The sequence below is a fragment of the Podarcis melisellensis genome (assembly GCF_964234715.1).
Source record: "Podarcis melisellensis genome assembly, chromosome: 11".
NCBI lineage: Eukaryota > Metazoa > Chordata > Lepidosauria > Squamata > Lacertidae > Podarcis > Podarcis melisellensis.
In genome coordinates this window covers 45,690,159-45,712,501 of record NC_138543.1, presented here as the reverse complement: position 1 = coordinate 45,712,501, position 22,343 = coordinate 45,690,159, and the positions used below count along the sequence as shown (strand labels likewise).

At 43.8% G+C, this 22,343-nt stretch overlaps 1 protein-coding gene across 1 annotated transcript in view; it reads left to right on the top strand.

Moving 5' to 3' along the window:
* The window catches only part of EGFLAM (EGF like, fibronectin type III and laminin G domains), a 104,325-nt gene that overhangs the window by 7,285 nt on the left and 74,697 nt on the right, over positions 1-22,343 (top strand). The gene's annotated exons all lie outside the window — the stretch shown is intronic.

Genomic DNA, 22,343 nt, shown 5'->3' with positions numbered 1-22,343 from the left:
TTGTTTGGGATATTAAGAGAAACTTTGTGGATTTTTTAAAAAAATATACTTGACTTTCCTTGAAATAGTTTAATTTTTACTTGGAATAACTAAATGGTTGATTAAAAAGAAGACAGTTAATAAGTCAGTCATCAATAGCTGTGATACGATTGCAATGAGAAAGGAAAGACTCACCTGTTGCATGAAAACAGTATTTTTTTAAAATAGGCTGATGTAACCCAGTGATTAGTTTGTGCAAAATCTACACAAGAACTCTGCAGAAAAGACAGCAATCTCCTGTAATATAGTACTATCACACATTATGCTTTTATACATAAGCCTGAAACTTTAATATGAAAAAGTGTGAATTAAACAAACACATATTTGCAAACAGGCGTATTAAACAGGATTTCTTGGCAGAGAGCCAGGATTGATGGCAGCTCATTGTTCATACACAGCCTTGTACTTTCCCCCTTATCTTCAATGCACCAGAGGATTAGATCAAAACTTCTACTTCCACTTTTAAATAAGCCACAGTTCCTTGTGATGTGTGAACTCAGAGAACTGTGTTTTGCTTAAATTATGAGTGCCAAAAAGCCAAGGGTTTAAGCCGCAGCAAACCATAGCTCTCTAAGTTGTGAAACCACAGTTTAGTTTAAAACCAGAGGTGGATTCTTCCAGTGCTCTCGTTTGGTGCATCAAAGAGGTGAGGGAAGGAGGGTTGGCGGTGGAAACCATGGAATCTCATAAACATCTAAACTGTGGCAACATGTAAAATGGCCCCAAGTTAACATGAAATGCTGGTTCAAGGACTTAAGGACTCGGGTGCAGGGAAGTTTTATTGGTAAAGGTAAAAAGGTAAAGGAGCCCTGGATGGTTAAGTCCAGTCATAGGCAACTATGGGGTTGTGGTGCTCATCTTGCTTTCAGGCCGAGGGAGCCGGCGTTTGTCCACAGACTTCTTTCCAGGTTATGTGGCCAGCATGACTAAACTGTTTCTGGGGTAGCGGAACACCGTGACAGAAACCAGAGCATATGGAAACGCTGTTTACCTCCCCGCCACAGCAGTACCTATTTATGCCCTAGCATGCTTTCGAACTGCTAAGTTGGCAGGAGCTGGGACAGAGCAATGGGAGCTCTTTCTGTCACGGGGATTCAAACTGCCGGCCTTCTGATCGGTAAGCCCAAGAGGCTCGTGGTTTAGACCACAGCGCCACCCACACCACGGTTTGTATTACCAGGCAAGGATCTATGCAAGGAGATTGGAGTTAGGGTATTAATGATGCAGAGGAACAACACACTCCTAATTGCTGGAGAGCAAAGTTGCTCCATTATGCATTGTCTGTGAGTTTCTCATAGTTGAGTTTCTATAGTTCTCATAGTGAGTTTCTCATAGTTGGCAATTGCTGAATGCCCCAAAGGGGTCCTTGGTCTGATGTTGAAATGCATGGTTTCTGAATTAGAGGTTTCTTCTTCAACCCAGCCACAATGCTTTGCAAAATGTGTACACCTTTTTCAGAGGTCTCAGAATGGGATTAGCTCCATAATGACAGGTCCTTCTCAGTTGTTTTCCCAACACCCTCCTCTCCTCCCAACTGCCACACACCTTGCCCAATGTGAGGTTGGAAAGAGCTGCTACTTACAGTGGTACCTCGGGTTACATACGCTTCAGGTTACAGACTCCGCTAACCCAGAAATAGTACCTTGGGTTAAGAACTTTGCTTCAGGATGAGAACAGAAATTGTGCGGCAGTGGCAGTGGGAGGCCCCATTAGCTAAAGTGGTACCTCTGGTTAAGAACAGTTTCAGGTTAAGAATGGACCTCCAGAACAAATTAAGTTCGTAACCCGAGGTAGTACTGTATTCTTTTTTTCTGACACTTCACAGACTGCACCAAGGAAAATAATGGCAGTTAAAATTGCTTATCGCAAGCAATTCAATAATGGCAGTTAAAATTGCTTATCGCAAGCAATTCAGTCACTCTGAATTCCAATTCTGTGAGATTACTCTAGAGTAAGAGGTTTACAGATTGACAGTTCTATTTCAGTGGAAGTTTGTGTTAGTTGAGCTCATCATAATTTGGCTTATCCAGAGTACCAAGCCTTATTCCCAGTCTGGTAAATTTGGCCTATTTTGCTCATTAGTGCATAACATGCATGCAAAGTTCAGGTCCTTTAAAAAAAATGTTTTGGTCAAACAATAGTGTAAAGGGAGAAACAAAATTATAAGCTGAGTCATATTGTTGGTCATTTGCTGTTGTGCAAACAGCACAGTTGGAGGCATAATACTTAAGAGCAGGCTGAGCTTAAAGCTTTTATTGGACAGATGGCTAATTTTACTGGCCTGACCTCAAGGATCTAGCTCTGTGATCCCTGGTTAGCTCAATAGATGCCAGTAAATACTAGGATAATTGAGATGGACAGTGTTTGTGAATTAAATGGCCATCAGCTGCAGAGACAGGCAGGAAAATAAAGGGACAAATGAGAAACTGCTTTTAATGTTTCTCTAGCTTCTGATATATTAAAAATATACTTCTTTGGGGAGGAGGGGAAAGGCCCAAATTTGAGCATTGTCCACTAAAAAAAAAGATATGTTAGCTGATTGATGCTGAAGTGTTGCTGTAAGTCAGAGAGATGGTTTGGGGCTGTTACGCAGGCTTGCCTACGGCCACCTGTCAGTTTAAGATGCCCCTGTATCTCTTTCCCCCCTCCATCCTATCTTAGCAGAGAAGTCATTTTACTGTCAATCACAAGAATGAATCCCATCTGGCAGGGAGGTGGAGGAATCCAATGGTAGTTAACACTATGTTAACCCATCTCCCCACTTCCCAAAGGTGTCAGGCCATCAAAACTGCTGCATTACACATGAGGAGACCAGTACCCTGTTTGTAAGTCACTGAAATTTATAGAATCATACAGTTGGAAGGGACTCCATGGGACAACTAGCCCAGGCCTTTTGCAATGCAGGAATTCTGATCATAGCTATCCCTGTGTGGACTGGAACCACTAACCTTCTGGTTAGATGCACTGACCCACTGCTCCACAGTAGGATTAAACTGAATGTCTGTGTTTTAAAGTACCATTCTGGTTTTACATTCCTCCTGCCTTTTCTATTCTAAATAATCTTCACACCAAGGGATACTGCCAGACTCATGTGCCTAGATAGTCACGATTCCTGCTATGTGATGGGCATCTGAGTGGGGTTGGGCAGAGAAAATTCAGCCACCTTGGGCTCTGGAGAAAGGTAAGCTGGATGCTCTCTCTGTTTCCTCTTTTAAGATTCCTGGAAAGTTCTCCTGCCCAGGGACAGAGGGAACTTAAAAGGGAGTGGCAACCTACTTGAAAGCACACAACTGGCCTACGCAGACTGGCTGTCATGGAAATAAATGAGGAGAAAAGGTCTTCCCTACTCTGCCACCACTAGAAGATGGACATACAGTGTGACCTGACCGAGGGCAGCTTCCTTGGGGTGGTCTGATATTTAAGAGAAGGGGCTTGTGTTGACATGGACTTATCTGTCCATCTGCTTTATCTGTTGATCATGAATGGGCCACAAAAAGGATGTCTGGAAACGCCTTTCCAGACGTCCTTTTTGTGGCCCATTCATGATGATTTGTGTTCGCAGGGCTGTCAGGGCTGTCAGACGCAATCCCAGTGTCAACACAGTGGGTTATATTCAACTAAGTCATAAGAACATAAGAAGACCCTATAAGAAGACCCTACTGGATCAGGCCAGTGACCCACTTAGTCCAACGTCCTGCTCTCACAGCTGCCATCCAGATGTCTGTGGGAACGCCTGCAAGCTGCCATGAGTGCGATAACACTCACCTCTGATTCCCAGCAATGTTGGCTCTGACAGTGGATACAGAACATAGCTGTCATGGTTAGTAGCCATTGACAGTCTTGTCCACCATGAATTTGTCCAATCCTCTTAAAATCATCCAGGTTGCTGGCCATCCTTGGTTTAACTGTGTTTCAGCCCTACTCAAAGTAGACCCATTGAAATTAATGGACTAAAGTTAGGCTCTACTCTGAGCAGTGTTCACACTGGATGCAACCCTGTTTGTGCCTACAGATGTTTGGGGAGCAGTCATTTCCAATTAGTGTGTGTCCCATAACATCCTTCTGGAATCCCATAACTTTTCCTACTAGAAATGTTCTGCTTTCATTGCACTTTAGTCCCTCTGGACAACCATAACATGACAGCCCTGGGGAAGCATTGCAGCACAAACTAAAGTGGAATAAATCCACCCCTATGGCACTATTCTTGTCTCAAAAACACGTAGCAGAAAACACTAGTCTGGAGGAGCCCATAAAGCAGCTTCTTATAAAAGATTCCTGCCTTGGAAGGGGTTTGACTAGACCTCATGGTCTCTTCCAGCTGTACAATTGTATGGTTCTGCTATCCATTTCTCCTCATGCCAGCTTCAATCCAAATTTAGGAATACCTGAAATTTAAACTGGTAATGTGTACAGAGCCAAAGTGTGCGTGTGTTCCTTCTTTGCAGAGGTTTGCTTCATTGCATACTCTGTATATAATACCACAGCACTTATCTACTGGAGCCATTATCCCTTAAGACACCTGTTTTCTCCTATTTGTCTTTAATTTTGTTTCTGCTTTGTTTACCTTCTTGGCTCCGCTTCCAGTGAAGTCCTTATGAGTGGCAGAAAAACATTTAGAAGACTCTTTGCAGATGGGGGATGCAACCTGCCCTCGTCTCCCCCACTTGCAGCTCAATTTAGGGAAGGCTAAACCCCAGGAGAGAAACTGCAGCCGTGTGCAATTTAAATCCCACCTACACTATTCCAAAGGCTATTGGAATTGTGGGGTTTTCTGAGAAGGCTTCGATTGAGTCCCTGCTGTGAAATATCGTTTTCAATAAGCTGAGTACAGAGATCGTTCAGGTAGCTACGCAGCTCTGTTTCAGTCCTGCTGTTTATCATATGTTGAATGGTTTAAAAAAATGAAAGGTACCAATCATTTACCTGGAGCAGAGGGAGCCCCAGAAAACAGGGGAAAACAGCAACAAGTGAAGAGGTAGTACCTAATTCTGAAAAATAATAATTGTTGAATGTAAATTGCTCAATGCATTTTATTTCTTCCTCGCAAATAACAAATAGGAAGGCAAAAGAGATGTTGAAATGAGTGCAGGTAATTGCTTTAGGGTGGTTTTTTTTCTTTTTGCATTAGTTTTAAAATCTGCATGTTATTTGTGAGCCTCGGTTTGAGATTCTGCTTCTACTTTCTTTTAAACAACAACAACAAAAATCTCATGTACAGAGACATCAAAAAGAAAGTGGGCGGACGGCAGACAAGACAGCAAGGACTGTTTCTTCCATGGTTTGCTCTTTTAATACTGATAGACAAAGTGAGTTAATGCAGGAATTGCATCTGGAAAAGGTCAAATTGAGAGTGGCAATAAAACTAGTCCCTTTTCAGTAATGAGATTTGACCTTGAAAGGGCTTGATGGAGTAAAAGGAGTAGCCAAGCTCACCTTGTAGTTTTTTTCTCGCTCCCCCCTCCCCCCATAAGTTCTTCTGCTCAGAATCTTGCTGGCGTACACAGATCAATTTTGTAACCCCCAAGAAACAAGCGACTGAGAGAGAAATCTATTTCTGAAGGTGGGGGGAGGGGGGAAAATCAGCTGTAAAAATAAATGCCACAAATGCAGCTTGCTAAAATTAAACTCCAAGATCAAAAACCCTTGTGGGTCCGATTCGAAACCTCTTGATGACTGCTGGACTCATTCTGAACATTTATTTATAGTCATATTTGAAATGCATTATGGATGAGGAAAAAGGAAGTCAAGCACAATTTTAAAAAGGGCAAAATGAAACTGTAGCTGTCAGGAATCTGGCTGTATCAATAAGTGAAATAGACTTAAGTTCCCCAAAGACTTGAATATTTCTATCCTTATTTCCACCGTGTTTCTATATAATTGCCAGTGGTGTTCATTGCTTAATATTCATGCTGTTCCTTCACTTTAGCTTTGCGCTCGGCTGCCGTTTTGCGCATTCTTTCCAAATCTCATTGGATGGTTTGTTGAAGTAGTTGAAAAACACAGCATTCACCATGTGTAATAATAATCACAATAATCATAATAATGAGGCTTAATAGTGCTGTAATTGTGTGCAGGCAGTGAGAGAACAGTTCCCTTAGGGTAACTTAAACTGTACACTGTTCACTCTCTAGCTCATTGCAGTTTCCTCCATAACAAAATATTCTAATGTAAAAACCACAACAGGGCAAGGTAAAGAAAATGCAAACCATATTAAGGCACTCAAGAGCAACTGCGTATTAAGATAATGGACACACAGCAAAGCCTCAAAATTAACTTCCAAGCTTCTCAGAAATGAATCCCAGTAGCTAAGAAGGAATTGCAACACACCAAGGGAGGATGCTCACACTCCAGATATGCCCTGATTGTATGTTCACCCCTTTATTTGGGGTGATCGGTACCCAAATCAACAGCTAGGTTTGTCTGTGCAGGTACAGTGTGATTCCATGGGGCTGTTTTAGCCCCTTTGCAACTTAACTGTTGCTCCTATCAACACACAGTAGTTGCTCCTTTCTAGTGATGCTTGAGGAATTCAAGTTCTGTGAATTTCATCGTGAATTGACCTGATATGCACTTCCCAGACTGGTAGGCAGATTGTAAGATACCAATCCTTCAGATCTCACCTTTTTCTGAATTCTTGTGTTTTAAAAACGTGCAATTCAGGACAAACCATGTTTAGAAATGTGTGCATTGGTATTTAAATGTGCATTTTCTGATATTTAAGTATGATTTTTTAATGCAGATTTCTTTGGGGTTTCTTTTTTATAATCACAGTTAAACGGGACAGAACAGGCTTAGGAATGAACACTTGTGAAATTGACAGGGCCTGGATGAGTCAGTGTCTACTCCTTACTGCAGCTCCATAGGCTAGTTCTCCCCTCTTGTGGGAGTGCGGGTGGTGCTGTGGTCTAAACCACCGAGCCTCTTGAGCTTGCCGATCGGAAGGTCAGTTGTTTGAATCCCCGTAATGGAGTGAGCTCCCGTTGCTCTGTCCCAGCTCCTGCCAACCTAGCAGTTCGAAAGCATGCCAGTGCAAATAGATAAATAGGTACTGCTGTGGCAGGAAGGTAAACGGCATTTCTGTGCATTTTGGTTGCCATCATGGTGTCCCATTGTGCCAGAAGCAGTTTAGTCATGTTGGCCACATGACCCGGAAAGCTGTCTGTGGACAAAACACTGGCTCCCTCGACCTGAAAGCAAGATGAACGCCGCAATCCTAGTCACCTTTGACTGGACTTAACCGTCCAGGGGTTCTTTACCTTACCTCTCCCCTCTTGTGGTTTCCGGCAACTGGTATTCAGAAGCAGCGTTGCCTCTGCCACGGGTACCAACTTGAATAAAATAGCACGGGCAGGGCAGGTAAGCCCTGCCCCACAAAATCAATCACAAGATGCATACTGTTAAGTTGTGGGTGAACATATCAGACGACACAGCGATTCTTCAAACAGCTCTTGTTTATTCACAGACCAGAACAGAACTGAACTGAAGGGTTCAGCCAGCCTGCTTATATAGAGCTCCAGTACAACGCAACTGTAACCATTTTCTGTAACTATCCAATCACTGAACATCACTTTCAATCCCTTATTTGCATATGTGGACCTGAGTGAAAACTATCTACAGTATCCTCCTGCTGGCCCAGGGTGAGAACTTCAGTACATAACAGATACTATTTGAATGGCAATGTCCATCGACGTTGGGGGCCCCAGTCCCCTCAATTTTTTTGGGGGGGTTGCAGGGACCTTGACCCTTAGGAATTAGCTCCTGTGCCTCTGACTGTGGAGGCAGACCATGACCATCATGGTTATTAGCCACTGATAGTTTCACCCTCTGCTGCTTTGCTGTGTCAGGTGGGTTATTGCGCATTGTAATCCAAGATTCCTGGAGGATAACCCAATTGGGGAAGGCTCCTGTAAGTGGTACAGCCCTAGTTCAAACTGTTCCTGTACTGCAGGGATGTCCAACCAGTCGGCTGCGATCTACCAGTCGATCGCAGGTCATCCCTGGTTGATCTCGTGATCCTGATTGATATCCCAAAAACAACAACAACAAAACAACTCTGCAAAAATGCTCAACAGCTTTGGTCAATACAATGGGTAGATCACTGCCAGGTTTTTTTTCCCCCCAGTGGGAGTAGTTTTCCCAGTAGTGGTGTATGGAAGTGAGAGCTGGACCATAAAGAAGGCTGATTGCCGAAGAATTGATGCTTTTGAATTATGGTGCTGGAGGAGACTCTTGAGAGTCCCATGGACTGCAGGAAGATGAAACCTCTCCATTCTTAAGGAAATCAGCCCTGAGTGCTCACTGGAAGGACAGATCCTGAAGCTGAGGCTCCAATACTTTGGCCACCTCATGAGAAGAGAAGACGCCCTGGAAAAGACCCTGATGTTGGGAAAGATGGAGGGCACAAGGAGACGACAGAGGGGACGACAGAGAACGAGATGGTTGGATAGTGTTCTCGAAGCTACCAGCATGAGTTTGACCAAGCTGCGGGAGGCAGTGGAAGACAGGAGTGCCTGGCGTGCTCTGGTCCATGGGGTCACGAAGAGTCCCCACAACTAAATGACTAAACAACAACAGCAGATCACAGTCTCTTGGAAGTTGGACATCCCTGCTATACTGTATCACTTCATACTACAGGTGAAGGGAGGATGATATGATTTCATGCTCCTCCACATAAAAACGCCTCACACACACACAAAAAGCAGCTAGGACAAGGGTTATAGCCCTTTTGTCCACCTGGCACCCCAGTATTCTATGGCCAATGATTTGCTTTAATGGGGAAGTATTCCAGTTTAATGGGAGATTGGCTCAGCCACCTGCAATTCAAAGCTGTGCTACCAAAGAGTAGTTGACGTAGGAGGAGACTTTTAGCAAACTTTGCCGACACACTCAAGTCGCAGCTTCTTCTCTTAAAAATTACATTCCCTTTCTATTCCTTAGGTTTGTAAGTTTCCACCTGCTGTCCTCCTAGTTGACATCTTGAGAGATCTTGAGTAGCAGAGCTGGGAAAGGCCTCTATGCCTGATTCCCCAGAGAGAGAATAAGTTTCACAATGTGCTGCCAATTAGGGCTGACAGCCGTGTCCTAGCTGGAGTCTTGGTCTAACTTTGCTTAAGTCACAAATGGCCTTTGTTCCAAAGGGAGTGGGTGATGGGTGGAAGCCACAGCGTTTGGACTGTAAAGCAGCACCCAGTAATACTTCATAGTTAGAACTGTTCTCCGTTCTCAGACGAGTGGCAGGAAATGCATGCTCATTACATGGTGAGTGTGAAAAAATGCCACATTGGAGGTGGGCGAGAAAATGGCCTCTGCTGCAGAACTGCTCAAGAACAGCTTCTAGTGATTGTGATGTTTGCTTGGGAGCGTCACTCCATTGTGTACCATCTCAGACTTTGGGTCTGAGGCGAACACCTATAAAAAACAAGACCGACAAATGCCATTCCAGCATTGACTTTGGCATTCAGGTGGAGTTCTACAACTTATTCTAGTGAGGTTGCAGATTGGTTCTTGGTGCTATATTTGTTTATTCTGCATGCTGACTTTGCTTCCTATCATGTTGATGTTAGAATTCCTGCTCCATGATTGCAGTCATGGGATTTTTGTCTATCACATGACGGTGTATGTTTTGACTCCACAGAGTGGGAAGTGACGGAGACAGGAAGTTTGTGTTACTGTGTTCCGTGAAGTGGGACTATTGTCCTTTGTTCATTCTCTTTGCTGTCTGATGCTAGAGAGAGAGGGAGCCATGTTGCAGTGCTCCGTGTCTGTTTATATGTAAATAGATTAGCCAAAATGCTGACTTGCTGAGGTCTGTTATGCAAGTTGCGAAGACTCTGCGGATCCCTAAGTGTGCTGATGTCTGTTGGCATCGGTCGCTGTGATGTTTGGGCTGAAGAAAGCTTTTGAAGCTCCCGAATGATCGACCAGGAGGGAGAGAACATGCCAGTTGGGCATGTCTCTGCCAGGGTCTTACTCGAGAGTAGGACGAGCTCCCGACAGTCACATGCATGCTACTTATCTGTATACAGTTTCTGGAAAAATATTTGTTCTTTGTTTTTTATATATAATTTTCACTTACAATTTTTTCACGTTTACACTCACCTGAGGTGAAACAGGAATGTGCGCCCCCCACCGTGCCCCCCTGCAGTCTGAAATTGGTGAGAGGAGGGCGTTCCAGTGGAAGCGGCAGGGCAGGTGGGGCTCCGCCTAAGGCAGCCACTTAACCCCACCTCATGGGTGGGCCATAGCTGTTCTACACACACGCACACAAAACACACACACACACACACCCCTCTGCCTCTAGGCAAGCAAGAAGAATGACCAGAGTTCATGGAAATATCCCATCCAGATAAAAACACTCAAGGAGGATGCCAACCAGGTGTGTGACTTGGGGAGAGCCCTGAGGTTCATGTAGAGAAGCTTGGGTGAGCTGCGCTTGGTTCCTGAGCCTGAGGTTCCCCATCTCAGATTCAGAGGAAGATGGAGAGAAAAGCCCATAAACTTGATAGCCAATGTCAACGTGTGAGGAACTTAATAAGAACATTTATGAAATGACCTACAGGTTCATCCTTAACCCAAGATAGCCAATTTCTGTATTTACTCATGGGTAGTTCTGAGCTTCAGTCAGTGTTCATGAAGTCGTTTCGCAGCGCAAGCTCCCTCCCTCATAGGAAGTTGGGCTTTGTAATAAAATCAGCACCTCTAGCAGTGAGGGCTTTGGGGCTGTGGAGTTTTGGCACGGCAGGATACATTTTCCAAAAAGAGATGTAACATTTTTAAAGTGTGGACTTTCTATATCTCTCATCTTTTTTTAAAAAAAGTAATTTTCTTTTCATATAGTGAAACCGTGGGCAATATATTTTATGACAACTTAATTAGAGTTTGGCTGAGCCTCTGAGACTAGATGAAATTGCTTTGTAGGCCAGATTTGGCCTTTGGACTGCAAATTAACCATCCCTAGTGTAAAGATTTATTATTATTATTATATAGGAAATTACTGAAATCTATTATTTCTTATGTATTGTAGCCGATTAATTATTTAGCACTTCAGTATATAATATGGCATGCTTTACGTCCCTTTTCTCAGTCAGGCTGCAATGCTATGTCCACCTATCCAGGAATAGGCACCATTAAACTCAATAGGGCTTTGTTGTTCTTTAGTCATTTAGTCGTGTCCGATTCTTCGTGACCCCCTGGACCAGAGCACACCAGGCACTCCTGTCTTCCACTGCCTCCCGCAGTTTGGTCAGACTCATGTTTGTAGCTTTGAGAACACTGTCCAACCATCTCGTCCTCTGTCGTCCCCTTCTCGTCGTGCCCTCCATCTTTCCCAACATCAGGGTCTTTTCCAGGGAGTCTTCTCTTCTCATGAGGTGGCCAAAGTATTGGAGCCTCAGCTTCAGGATCTGTCCTTCCAGTGAGCACCCAGGGCTGATTTCCTTCAGAATGGATAGGTTTGATCTTCTTGCAGTCCATGGGACTCTCAAGAGTCTCCTCCAGCACCATAATTCAAAAGCATCAATTCTTCGGCGATCAGCCTTTTTTATGGTCCAGCTCTCACTTCCATACATCGCTACTGGGAAAACCATAGCTTTTACTATACGGACCTTTGTTGGCAAGGTGATGTCTCTGCTTTTTAAGATGCTGTCTAGGTTTGTCATTACCTTTCTCCCAAGAATCGGGTGTCTTTTAATTTTGAGGCTGCTGTCACCATCTGCAGGGATCATGGAGCCCAAGAAAGTAAAATCTCTCCCTACCTCCATTTCTTCCCCTTCTATTTGCCAGGAGGTGATGGGACCAGTGGCCATGATCTTTGTTTTTTTGATGTTGAGCTTCAGACCATATTTTGCGCTCTCCTCTTTCACCCTCATTAAAAGGTTCTTTAATTCCTCCTCACTTTCTGCCATCAAGGTTGTGTCATCTGCATATCTGAGGTTGTTGATATTTCTTCCGGCAATCTTAATTCCTGCTAGGGATTCATCCAGTCTAGCCTTTCGTATGATGAATTCTGCATATAAGTGGTAGAAATCTGCAGAAGGTCGCAGGTTCAATTCCTGGCACCTCCCAGGTAGGGCTGAGAATGTTCCCTGTCTGATTGACACAGAGAACGACTGCTTGCCAATGTAGGCAGCATGAACTAGACAGATCTGTTTAAGACAGCTTTCTAGGTTGCTTGTGACTGCACTACAAGTATCTTTCTTTGTTTAAGGTTAGGAGTCTAATTCACCAACAGTTGAATATATCAGCTGTTTGCTGATTGGCTATTTGGAAATATTTGACCATGGTCGAATATTCGATGGAACTAAGACAGGGCTTGCAAGTGATGCAAGTCTGTTTTGTTACTATTAGAAACGCATGGATTACACTTGTTGGCTACTTTTCTGCTTTAGAAATGTACGATGCTGAAGGAAATGGCAGCAGGGAAGCCTGGGATTTGTAAACTACTCTGCCTCCTTATTCAGGTTGGGAAACAGTTTTCGTTTTACAGTGGTACCTCGGGTTAAGTACTTAATTCATTCCGGAGGTCTGTTATTAACCTGAAACTGTTCTTAACCTGAGGTACCACTTTAGCTAATGGGGCCTCCCGCTGCTGCCGCACGATTTCTGTTCTCATCCTGAAGCAAAGTTCTTAACCTGAGGTACTATTTCTGGGTTAGTGGAGTCTGTAACCTGAAGCGTATGTAACCTGAAGCGTATGTAACCCGAGGTACCACTGTATTTTCATTTCGCTTTTAATTTGCATACCACTTTTCTATATTACTAGACACAAGGCGATTTACAAGCTGAAGAAACAACGATCACACACCTTATAGCAATCTGATGCAATACAAAAAAGGTCATAGTAAAAACATTACTTTGAAATAAACAACTCACATCAAATAAAGTATTCTTCAATAATTCATTAGAATAAAACAGTACACAATAAAATTAAATATCAGGAAATAAACAACTTCACTCTCAGCAGTTACAATAAATAATTACGAAACTATAATCAACAAAAACAGCAGCAAGTCACAAAGCATAAATACCACAATGCATACAAAACCATGTAGAAGGATCAGATTGAGAAACAAAGACACACACATTTATCAAAACAGGAAATTACAGGTGGCTCATTAGCAAATGACTGGGCAGAGCTTTTCAAACTTTTCCTGTTGGTGGTACACTTTTTAGACCTGTATCATTTCACAGGACAGTAATTTAATTTTACTAGCAAACCAGAGGTTAAACTAACCCCTTTCCAGCCCCGGGAGGAGTGCAGGGAGTTGTTGCACAACACACCTACACACTGCAGCCGACACACTAACGTGTCGCGATACGCAGTTTGGGAAGCTCTGCTCTAGTGAGTAAAGGAGTAAGAAGACACCAATTTCCTTTCTGCCTGGCATTTGTTGCATGCAGTGCTGTTTCCATTTTGCTGCAGTTTGGCTTCTTCCGACAAAAACGTAATTGTTCACCCTGCTTTCCACAATGGTGAAATTTTACATAATTGATTGCACAGTTAATTTTGTTGTCACTACATTATTCCACACTATTCATTTTAATGCGAAGGAAAGGCAGTGCAAATTGGTAATAATAATAATAATCAGTCACATATTGTTATGTATTGCTTGCAGACTGAAAACAGCAGCAGCGATTACTGATCCTATTTGCTAGATTAGTTTCCATTCTGAACATGAGAGGAACAAGCAAATACTGGCAATTTGCACAGCTGTTTTCATCAGAATTCCTCAGCACTGCTATTAGTGATCATCCCCCATTATTATTATTATTATTTGCAAAGGGGTTGAGACTAGAAGGAAGGACAATGTAGCACCAGAGCCTTTTAAACCTAGAACTGATTCCAGGGTGGTCTGGTTCCAGTTTGCAATGGGTATGTTCGAATTTTAATTGCAAAGCATTGCATTTGAGGTGAGAGACTGCATCTTCCGTTAGGACCGCTTCGTATATGTGATTAACCACTTGGTGTTGCAGTAGCCAAGGCAAGAACAGTCATGTGCGAATCAGTCCTAAGAAGCCAGGTCACTCTTTTACCACCAAAGCAGCTCCTTAGCTGCTGCTTCCTCTGTTGAGCTCCCTGTAGCTGCACTCATGTGGAAAAGGGTTTACAGAACTGGAGGCACTGAATGAAGAAATACGTTTTCTGTGATGAATTCATTTCAGTAAAATACTGCTCCGTGGAGCCCTGTATCGCTACTTGCCATGCCTGTGAAGAACTGTTTCTGTCAGCTGGTAATCTTATCTGAGCCCTTTCAGAAACTGGGAGCTTAAAAGATGCATGCACACCACAGACTCCAATGTTATTATTGCCAGAGGCAACTCTTTCTAGATTTGAAAATCCAGTACCAGCTAAGTCAGATATGTACCTCAGAAACATGGTTTACCATGGTCTCCCCAACGCTTCCCATAAAACAGTTTAAGAGATTAACCTTTCTGAGGAGCAAGGGGCAGTTAAAGGGAAAGAGAGGTGTTCCTCTCCTCAATGTTTTGGTTTTTTTTAAAGCAGTGCCCTGTAGTGGCTAGAGGGTTAAATTTGGCTTTGGGACTGAATTCAAATCCCTCTCCAACCACAAAGCTTGTTTGTTGACCTTGGACAGAGAGGATTGCCAATGCAACACCTACGGGTGCCCGGGTGCCCACCGCTACAAAAGAGGTTAGCAAATACCTCCTCAGAAATTCACAATGCATGACAGACGGTTGGCTCTTCCTGTTCCTTTCCTGTTTGCACTGGTTTGGCATCTCTTACACTGAAATCAGCACATGAAATGAATGCATAAATAATTTCATTGGATGCCAGGATTGGATGCCAACCCTCCCATCTTTGTTCTGAACAGAGAAGGGACACAAAGAGCTTCTCTCTGCCTTCCCAACCCATCCAAGTGATGGCATGGCTAGTGAAGAGGTGCCCTCACCATTTTTCAGTCCTGTCTCTCTTTCTGCTTCTTTAGGTGCAGTAATGATCATAGTTTATTTATAATGATGATATTTATACCCTATCCATCTGGCTGGGTTTCCCCAGCCTCTCTGGGTGGCTTCCAACAAAATATTAAAAATACACTAAAACATCAGACATTAAAAACTTCCCTAAACAGGGCTGCCTTCAGATGTCTTCTAAAAGTCAGATAGTTTATTTTCTTGACATCTGATGGGAGGGCATTCCACAGGGTGGGTGCCACTACCAAAAAGGTCTTGTGTCTGGTTCCCTGCAACCTCACTTCTCACAGTGAGGGAACTGACAGAAGGCCCTTGGAACTGGACCTCAGTGTCCGGGCTGAACAATGGGGGTGGAGACGCTCCTTCAGGTATACTGGTAGGCTTCTTGTGTTACGCCACACACCCAAAGCAGCCATTTTGTATCATGGACCATCGGTCTGACTTGGCATAAGGTACCTTCCTAATGCCTTGGCATAAGGGGACGCGGGTGGCGCTGTGGGTTAAACCACAGAGCCTAGGACTTGCAGATCAGAAGGTGGGCAGTTCAATTCCCCACAACGGGGTGAGCTCCCGTTGCTCAGTCCTTGCTCCTGCCAACCTAGCAGTTCGAAAGCACGTCAAAGTGCAAGTAGATAAATAGGTACCGCTCCAGCGGGAAGGCAGCAGCTGATGGGATCTGGAGTTCAACAAAATCTGAAGGGCATATGTTGGTTAAGCCTGATGTACAGGGTAGAGTGGCTACATTCTAGAAACGTGATGGGATATGTGGATGTCTGAGTTTGAACAATCTATCTCTCTTCCCAGGGATCGGTAGCTCTGTTAGTGTTGTAGCTCTGTAAAAGGAATAGGAGCCTCCTAACATCTCTCAGTAAGGGTGGCACTGTGGGTTAAACAACAGAGCCTAGGGCTTGCTGATCAGAAGGTCAACGGTTCAAACCCCCGCAACGGGGTGAGCTCCCATTGCTCAGTCCCTGCTCCTGCCAACCTAGCAGTTCGAAAGCAAGTCAAAGTGCAAGTAGATAAATAGGTACCGCTCCAGCGGGAAGGTAAACAGTGTTTCCGTGCGCTGCTCTGGTTCACCAGAAACAGCTTAGTCATGCTGGCCACATGACCCGGAAGCTGTATGCCGGCTCCCTTGGCCAATAAAGTGAGATGAGCGCTGCAACCCCAGAGTCGGCCACGACTTGACCCTAATGGTCGGGGGTCCCTTTACCTTTACCTTCCTATGTTCCTGCTGGTACTACAAAGCTCAGCTTATCATAAAGTTGGAATGGACCATGAGGGTCATTTAGTCCAGCCCCCTGCAATGCAGGAATCTTTTGCCCAACGTGAGGTTTGAACCCACAACCTTGAGATCTAGAGCTCTACCAATTGAGCTAGCCAAAAAACAACAAAACACCTAGACAAACTTGTGGAAACTGCAAACTTTACATATCTCATGAAGATACACAACTTCTGAAATGAGTTTCAAGTTTTAATTATACCCTATGCTGTTTGAACAAGAAAAATAGGCACTTAAAATTGCTAGCACCTGTTTGTGTGAAATCTCCTGCTACCTAATGTGCATTAGGAACATTAGGGAATTCTGTAGATTGGTGAATATTTTCTCAAAATAGAAGAGGCACTGCGAGTGTACACAGTGTGTTGTTTTCAAATTCACAAGACGATGGCATGCCAAAAACATTAGTCTAAGTATCTTTTGGTAAAAAAACAGAGCTAGCTTCAACCTCCCAAAACACATTGGAGATGTTCTTAAAACTTACACAGCTAAATATGATCATTAACTGGAAAAGGTTACAAGTATAGCAGAACTCTGAACTTTACTAGTGCAACTAGGATAGTTTCAAGTCATGGAGTTTAGATATTTCAAGAGATTCTCTGTTGCTGGTTGACTGACCAAACCAAACCCAAAGAGACCCACTAACCCAAACTCACTCATGGTTCCTCATCATCCTGGGAAATATGAAAAGTGAGGTGCCGCAGGGTTCTGTCTGGGTCTTGTTGTTCAACATCTTTATAAATGACTTGGATAAAGATATTAAGGAGATGCTCATCCGATTTGCAGATGACACCAAACCGGGAGGGGTAGCTAATGTCACTGTAGACAGAGTTAGGATTCAAGATGACCTTAACAGGTTGGAGAACTGGACCACAGCTAATGAAATAAATTTCAGTAGGGAAAAATGTCACATTCTACTCTTAGGCAGGAAGAACCAGCCGCACAAATCGAAGATGGGGGACACCTGACTTGGCAGTAGTACATGTGAAAAGGATCTGGGGGCTTAGTAGGCCACAGGCTTTGCATGAGTCCACTGTGTAATGCAGCAGCAAAAAAAAAGCTAATGCTATTCTAGGCTGCACCATCAGAAGTATAGTATTCAGATCAAGAAAAGTCATAATACTGCTCTATTCTGTCTTGGTCAGACCACACTTGAAGTACTGTGTCCAGGTTCTGGGTGCCACAATTTAAGAAGGATATCGACAAGCTGGAAAGTGTGTAGAGGAGGGCTACCAAAATGGTGAAGGGTCTGGAAGCCAGACGTTATGAGGAACGGTTGAGGGAGTTGGGTATGTTTAGCCTGGACAAGAGGATACCAAGAAGTGATCTGATAGCCCTCTTCAAATACCTAAAGGGATGTCACATGGAAGATGGAGCAAGCTTGTTAGATCCTGCTCCAAACCAGCAGATTCAAGTTACAAGAAAGGAGAGTCCAACTGAACATCAGGTAGAGCTTTATGACGGTAATTGCTGTTCGACAGTGGAATGGTCTCCCATGGGAGGTTGTGGACTCTACTTCATTGAAGGTTTTAAAGCAGAGGTTGGATGACCATCTGTCATGGATGCTTTAGTTGAGATTCCTGCATTGCAGGGGGTTGGACTAGATGCTCTTTGGGGTTGCTTCCAACTCTGTGATTCTTGGAATTTGAAGGTTTGATGCAGCTTCATTCGTTAAGCACTCAACCTTCCTACCTCAACCATGAAAACTAGTCACTGTCTGGATTTAACATGGAGGTTGCCCAGCCTTGCGACATTTCAAGTCTTCCATTAAACAGGCTTTCAGATTATAACAATATGATTAAAGGGGATGGCAGTCATGTAAAAGGTTAAAGCATGTGCTGCCTGTTTTCAAATTGCTCATTTCCTAGCTAAGAATGGAATTATGCAATCATGTTTTTTAAGTTGGTCTATTACAGCTGTCTGGCTGCCATCAACTTACTTTGCAGCAGCAGCAGCAGTGTCTGAGAAGTCTTTGGGATTTTATTCTTACTCATTATGGCTGAGCTGTGGTCATTCAGACACACGCAGGAGAAAAGAACATTTCACATCCCCCGCTCCATTTTGGATTTCTTGACCTTAATTTCTGCCCCACCCTTCTATTTTCCTTGGAATCTCCATCTTTGTTTCTTTAACCCAGCCCGATGTGTTTTTACTTTTACATTTTATTGAAATGCTTTCGTCTCCTCTCCGCCTCCCTTCACTCTTTACTTCTATTTTCTACTGTTATTGTTGAAAACTGCTGTGCTGCAGCAAAAGGGTGAGGTGGAAGTTTAACAAGCACAACAAACAAACAAACTGCTGTAGCTGTTCATAGTTTTATGAAGCCACTTTCTGTACAGATCAAGGAGATTCCACAGAGACAAGTTGTACCAAATTTACCCACTGCCAGAATGTTGTAATACTGGTATACTAGGTCCAGTCATGGCCGACTCTGGGGTTGTGGCGCTCATCTCGCTTCATTGGCCGAGGGAGCCGGTGTACAGCTTCCGGATCATGTGGCCAGCATGACTAAGCTGCTTCTGGTGAACCAGAGCAGCACACAGAAACGCCGTTTACCTTCCTACCGGAGCAGTACCTATTTATCAACTTGCACTTTGCGGTGCTTTCGAACTGCTAGGTTGGCAGGAGCAGGGACCGAGCAACAGGAGCTCACCCCGTCACAGGGATTCGAACCGCCAACCTTCTGATTGGCAAATCCTAGGCTCTGTGGTTTAACCTACAGTGCCACCCGCGTCCCGCTTTAAATGTACACACCTCATTAATCAAGAACATTCTCCAAAAGATTATTCTCAGGAATTTAACTTCACTACCCATGGGGAGTCTCAAGGGCCAGACAGAGAGGTATGGGGGATCACATTTCTCCTTGGGGTGTGAGGTTTCCAACCTCTAAATTGAAGACACCCCACCCCAGCCCCATTGGCCTGTGAACACATTTGGGAAAGTTTGAGAAAGCTCGTACTGCATTTGAGGCAGGCGCAGCAATCGTGTTTCTCCTTGATCCCCTGCTGCAGATTACTTCCATCCCTCTAAGCTCCCTTCCCACAAATACTCCCATAGCAGTAAACAATCAGATAAATTATTTAAAAGTCCCAAATGTCATCTCTCTGCTTGCTTTCCCTCCCCATCTCCGAACATCTTGTTGCTGATCAATACCGGTGAGTATTTGTATGGTGTTAAGTTTTGTGTTTAGCTGAAGATCAAATGTTTGTGGAAATGACAAGAGCAAACCTGATGGAAGCCTCATCTCACGTTTTCCAAAGTGACCTTTAAGATAACTTCATTTCACCTGGCATTTTTGTTAGAATTGGTTGAAAAGCCCTCTCTTCGCAGCTTTCCACCTCTGTCACAACAGATAAGGTCGGCAATATCATTAGCTTGCAGAAAATAAAAGTGGTGGTTGTGTACCTATAAAGACCTTTTGGCAAGAAAATTGTTATCTAAGAGGTCTCTATAGAATGTGCTTTTGGTTCTGAGACCATATTCTTTGATCATTTTAAGTCCTTTTAAAGAAATGTAAGCCTTTCATTTTGGTTTCAGTTCCTATTAAATAAAAACCTGTGGTGAGTAAGAATTGTGCCCTGGCAATCAGGCAGAGAACCGTTTGTGTATCGGAAAACAGCTATCAAATAATGGGGATTAGTTTGAGGTCTGATCAATTTACTTCATTGCTGAAGTTATTTTGATGAGAACTGTCCATGTGCTGGATGGATAGATGTCCATGTGATAGATTCCCTGCCTTAATTTTTTAAAAAAATTATTAGCTGCTAAAATTGGACTAATCCAGCACAGAAGTAATTCCAGCAATCGTGGAGGGGCCAAAATGGTCAAATTGAGAGATGAGGTTTACCAAAGAAGCAGATCTTATCTCTTGCTGAACCGAGAGAACATTGGACTCATTCATTTTATACCAGAAGCACACATTGGTTTGGATACCTGTCCCCTGATCCCGCTTGTTCTGTGAAGGGAAGTCGGTGTATACACACATCTGTGCAGGGGTGGAAAGTCTGAATAGAGCCTAGAGCCTGCACAGGTAGGCTAAGCTCCTGCAATTGACCTGAAAGGTGAGGGTGGAACACCCATTAAAAAGCCACCCAGTTTTACTTGCATAGGTCTATCAAATGGGTGAGCAGGACAGGCATATAATAATAATAATAATAATAATAATAATAATAATAATAATAATAATATGTAGTGCTCTCTCTATGTATACACACACAATAATAATTTTATTAATAATAATTGATATACAGCTTAATACCATGTCTTAGTTCCTAAGCAGTGTACAATATGGATAGAGCACACATCATAAAAGCAGTTCTAATGAACTGTAACATCATAAAAAGATTCCCGTGTGATGGGCAGGATCATCCAATCCAACCTATGATTATATAAAGATCGGAATCTCTCTTGATAATATAAATCTTTTTGATTGATTTTTTTAAAAAAATTAGTATCTATTCTCCTTTTACTCGCCTAATATAAACATGTGTGTTGACTAGCAATGGTTTTAATGGGCTACTAATGTTTGAGCATTTTATTTCCAAGACAGGAAAATAAATAAATGTGCAGGTAGATGGAACTTGTGATATGAACAGCTTTAAGCTTTCTTCTAGCCGGAAAATAACTGGACAAGCTCTACTGATTCTTTACTAGCTGAGGATGTGTGTGTGTGTGTTGCATAATCTCTCCCTCACCCCCAATATTCATTCTTTCTTTGATGGTCTTGCCAAGGATAACCAGCAATTAACCAGGAAGGTCTGTTAGCTTCAGCAACAAAGGGGTCCTATGATAAAAATCATAAAAGATCCATGGCAATGATGAAATGAACACCCATGGCAAACCTTTCAGACCGAAAAAAAGCTGAAACACTGGGCAAGCTGCTCCTATAATTGCAGTTGATGTGCATCAGGGATAGCCAACCTGGTGCCCTCCAGATGTTAAGATTACAGCTCCCATAGCCACTGACCATTAGTTAAGTTGGCAGCAGCTGATGGGATCTGGAGTTCAACAAAATCTGAAGGGCATATGTTGGTTAAGCCTGATGTACAGGGTAGAGTGACTATATCTGTAACATGATGGGATATGTGGATGTCTGAGTTTGAACAATCTATCTCTCTTCCCAGGGATTTGTAGCTCTGTTAGAGTTGTAGCTCTGTGAAAGGAATAGGAGCCTCCTAATATCTCTCAGTAAGGGACGTGGTTGGCGTTGTGGGTTAAACCACAGAGCCTAGGACTTGCTGATCAAAAGGTAGGCAGTTCAAATCCCCGCCACGGGGTGAGCTCCCGTTGCTCGGTCCCTGCTCCTGCCAACCTAGCAGTTCAAAAGCATGTCAAAGTGCAAGTAGATAAATAGGTACCGCTCCGGTGGGAAGGTAAACGGTGTTTCCATGTGCTGCTCTGGTTCGCCAGAAGCAGCTTAGTCATGCTGGCCACATGACCCAGAAGCAGTACGCCAGCTCCCTCAGCCAGTAAAGCGAGATGAGCGCCGCAACCCCAGAGTCTGCCACGACTGGACCTAATGGTCAGGGGTCCCTTTGCCTTTACCTAATATCTCTCAGTATCCTTGACAAACTGCAGCTTGGAGAAAGCTGTTGCTGTTTAAAGTGGTATCATAGGGCTTTAAAGGTATGGTGTGAACATGGTTGTCAGGGTTTCTGGGAGAGAGGAGGAGATGACAGAGGAGACGGAGAGCGAGTGGGAGGAGGGGCAGAAGGATGAGGAAGAAGATGACGGAATTCTGAGGGAATCCACGAGTCTGAGCAGCGAGTCAGAGGATTCTCAAAAGGGGGTTACCTTAATCAAGCAAAAGGGAGGAGAAGGGAGAAGCGGAGAGGAGCCCAGTGGAAGACAGACGCAGCAAGAGGCGTCTCAGCCGGAACGGAGTAAAGGGGGTGGAGTCGTCAGCCTCTCGGAGGGAGCAGGATTAGGAGAGAACAGAGAAAGGGGGTTGGAGCAAGGTGTTCAGCCGGAAAGGGTGGAGAGCAGAACAAGGGGTGGTGTAGCGGTCGAAAGAAAGGTCAGCAGCAACGTACGCGCGCCAAGTTCAAACGTAGAGGCGCGCGGAAGTGGAGAGAGCTCAGGGGAGGAGCCCGGC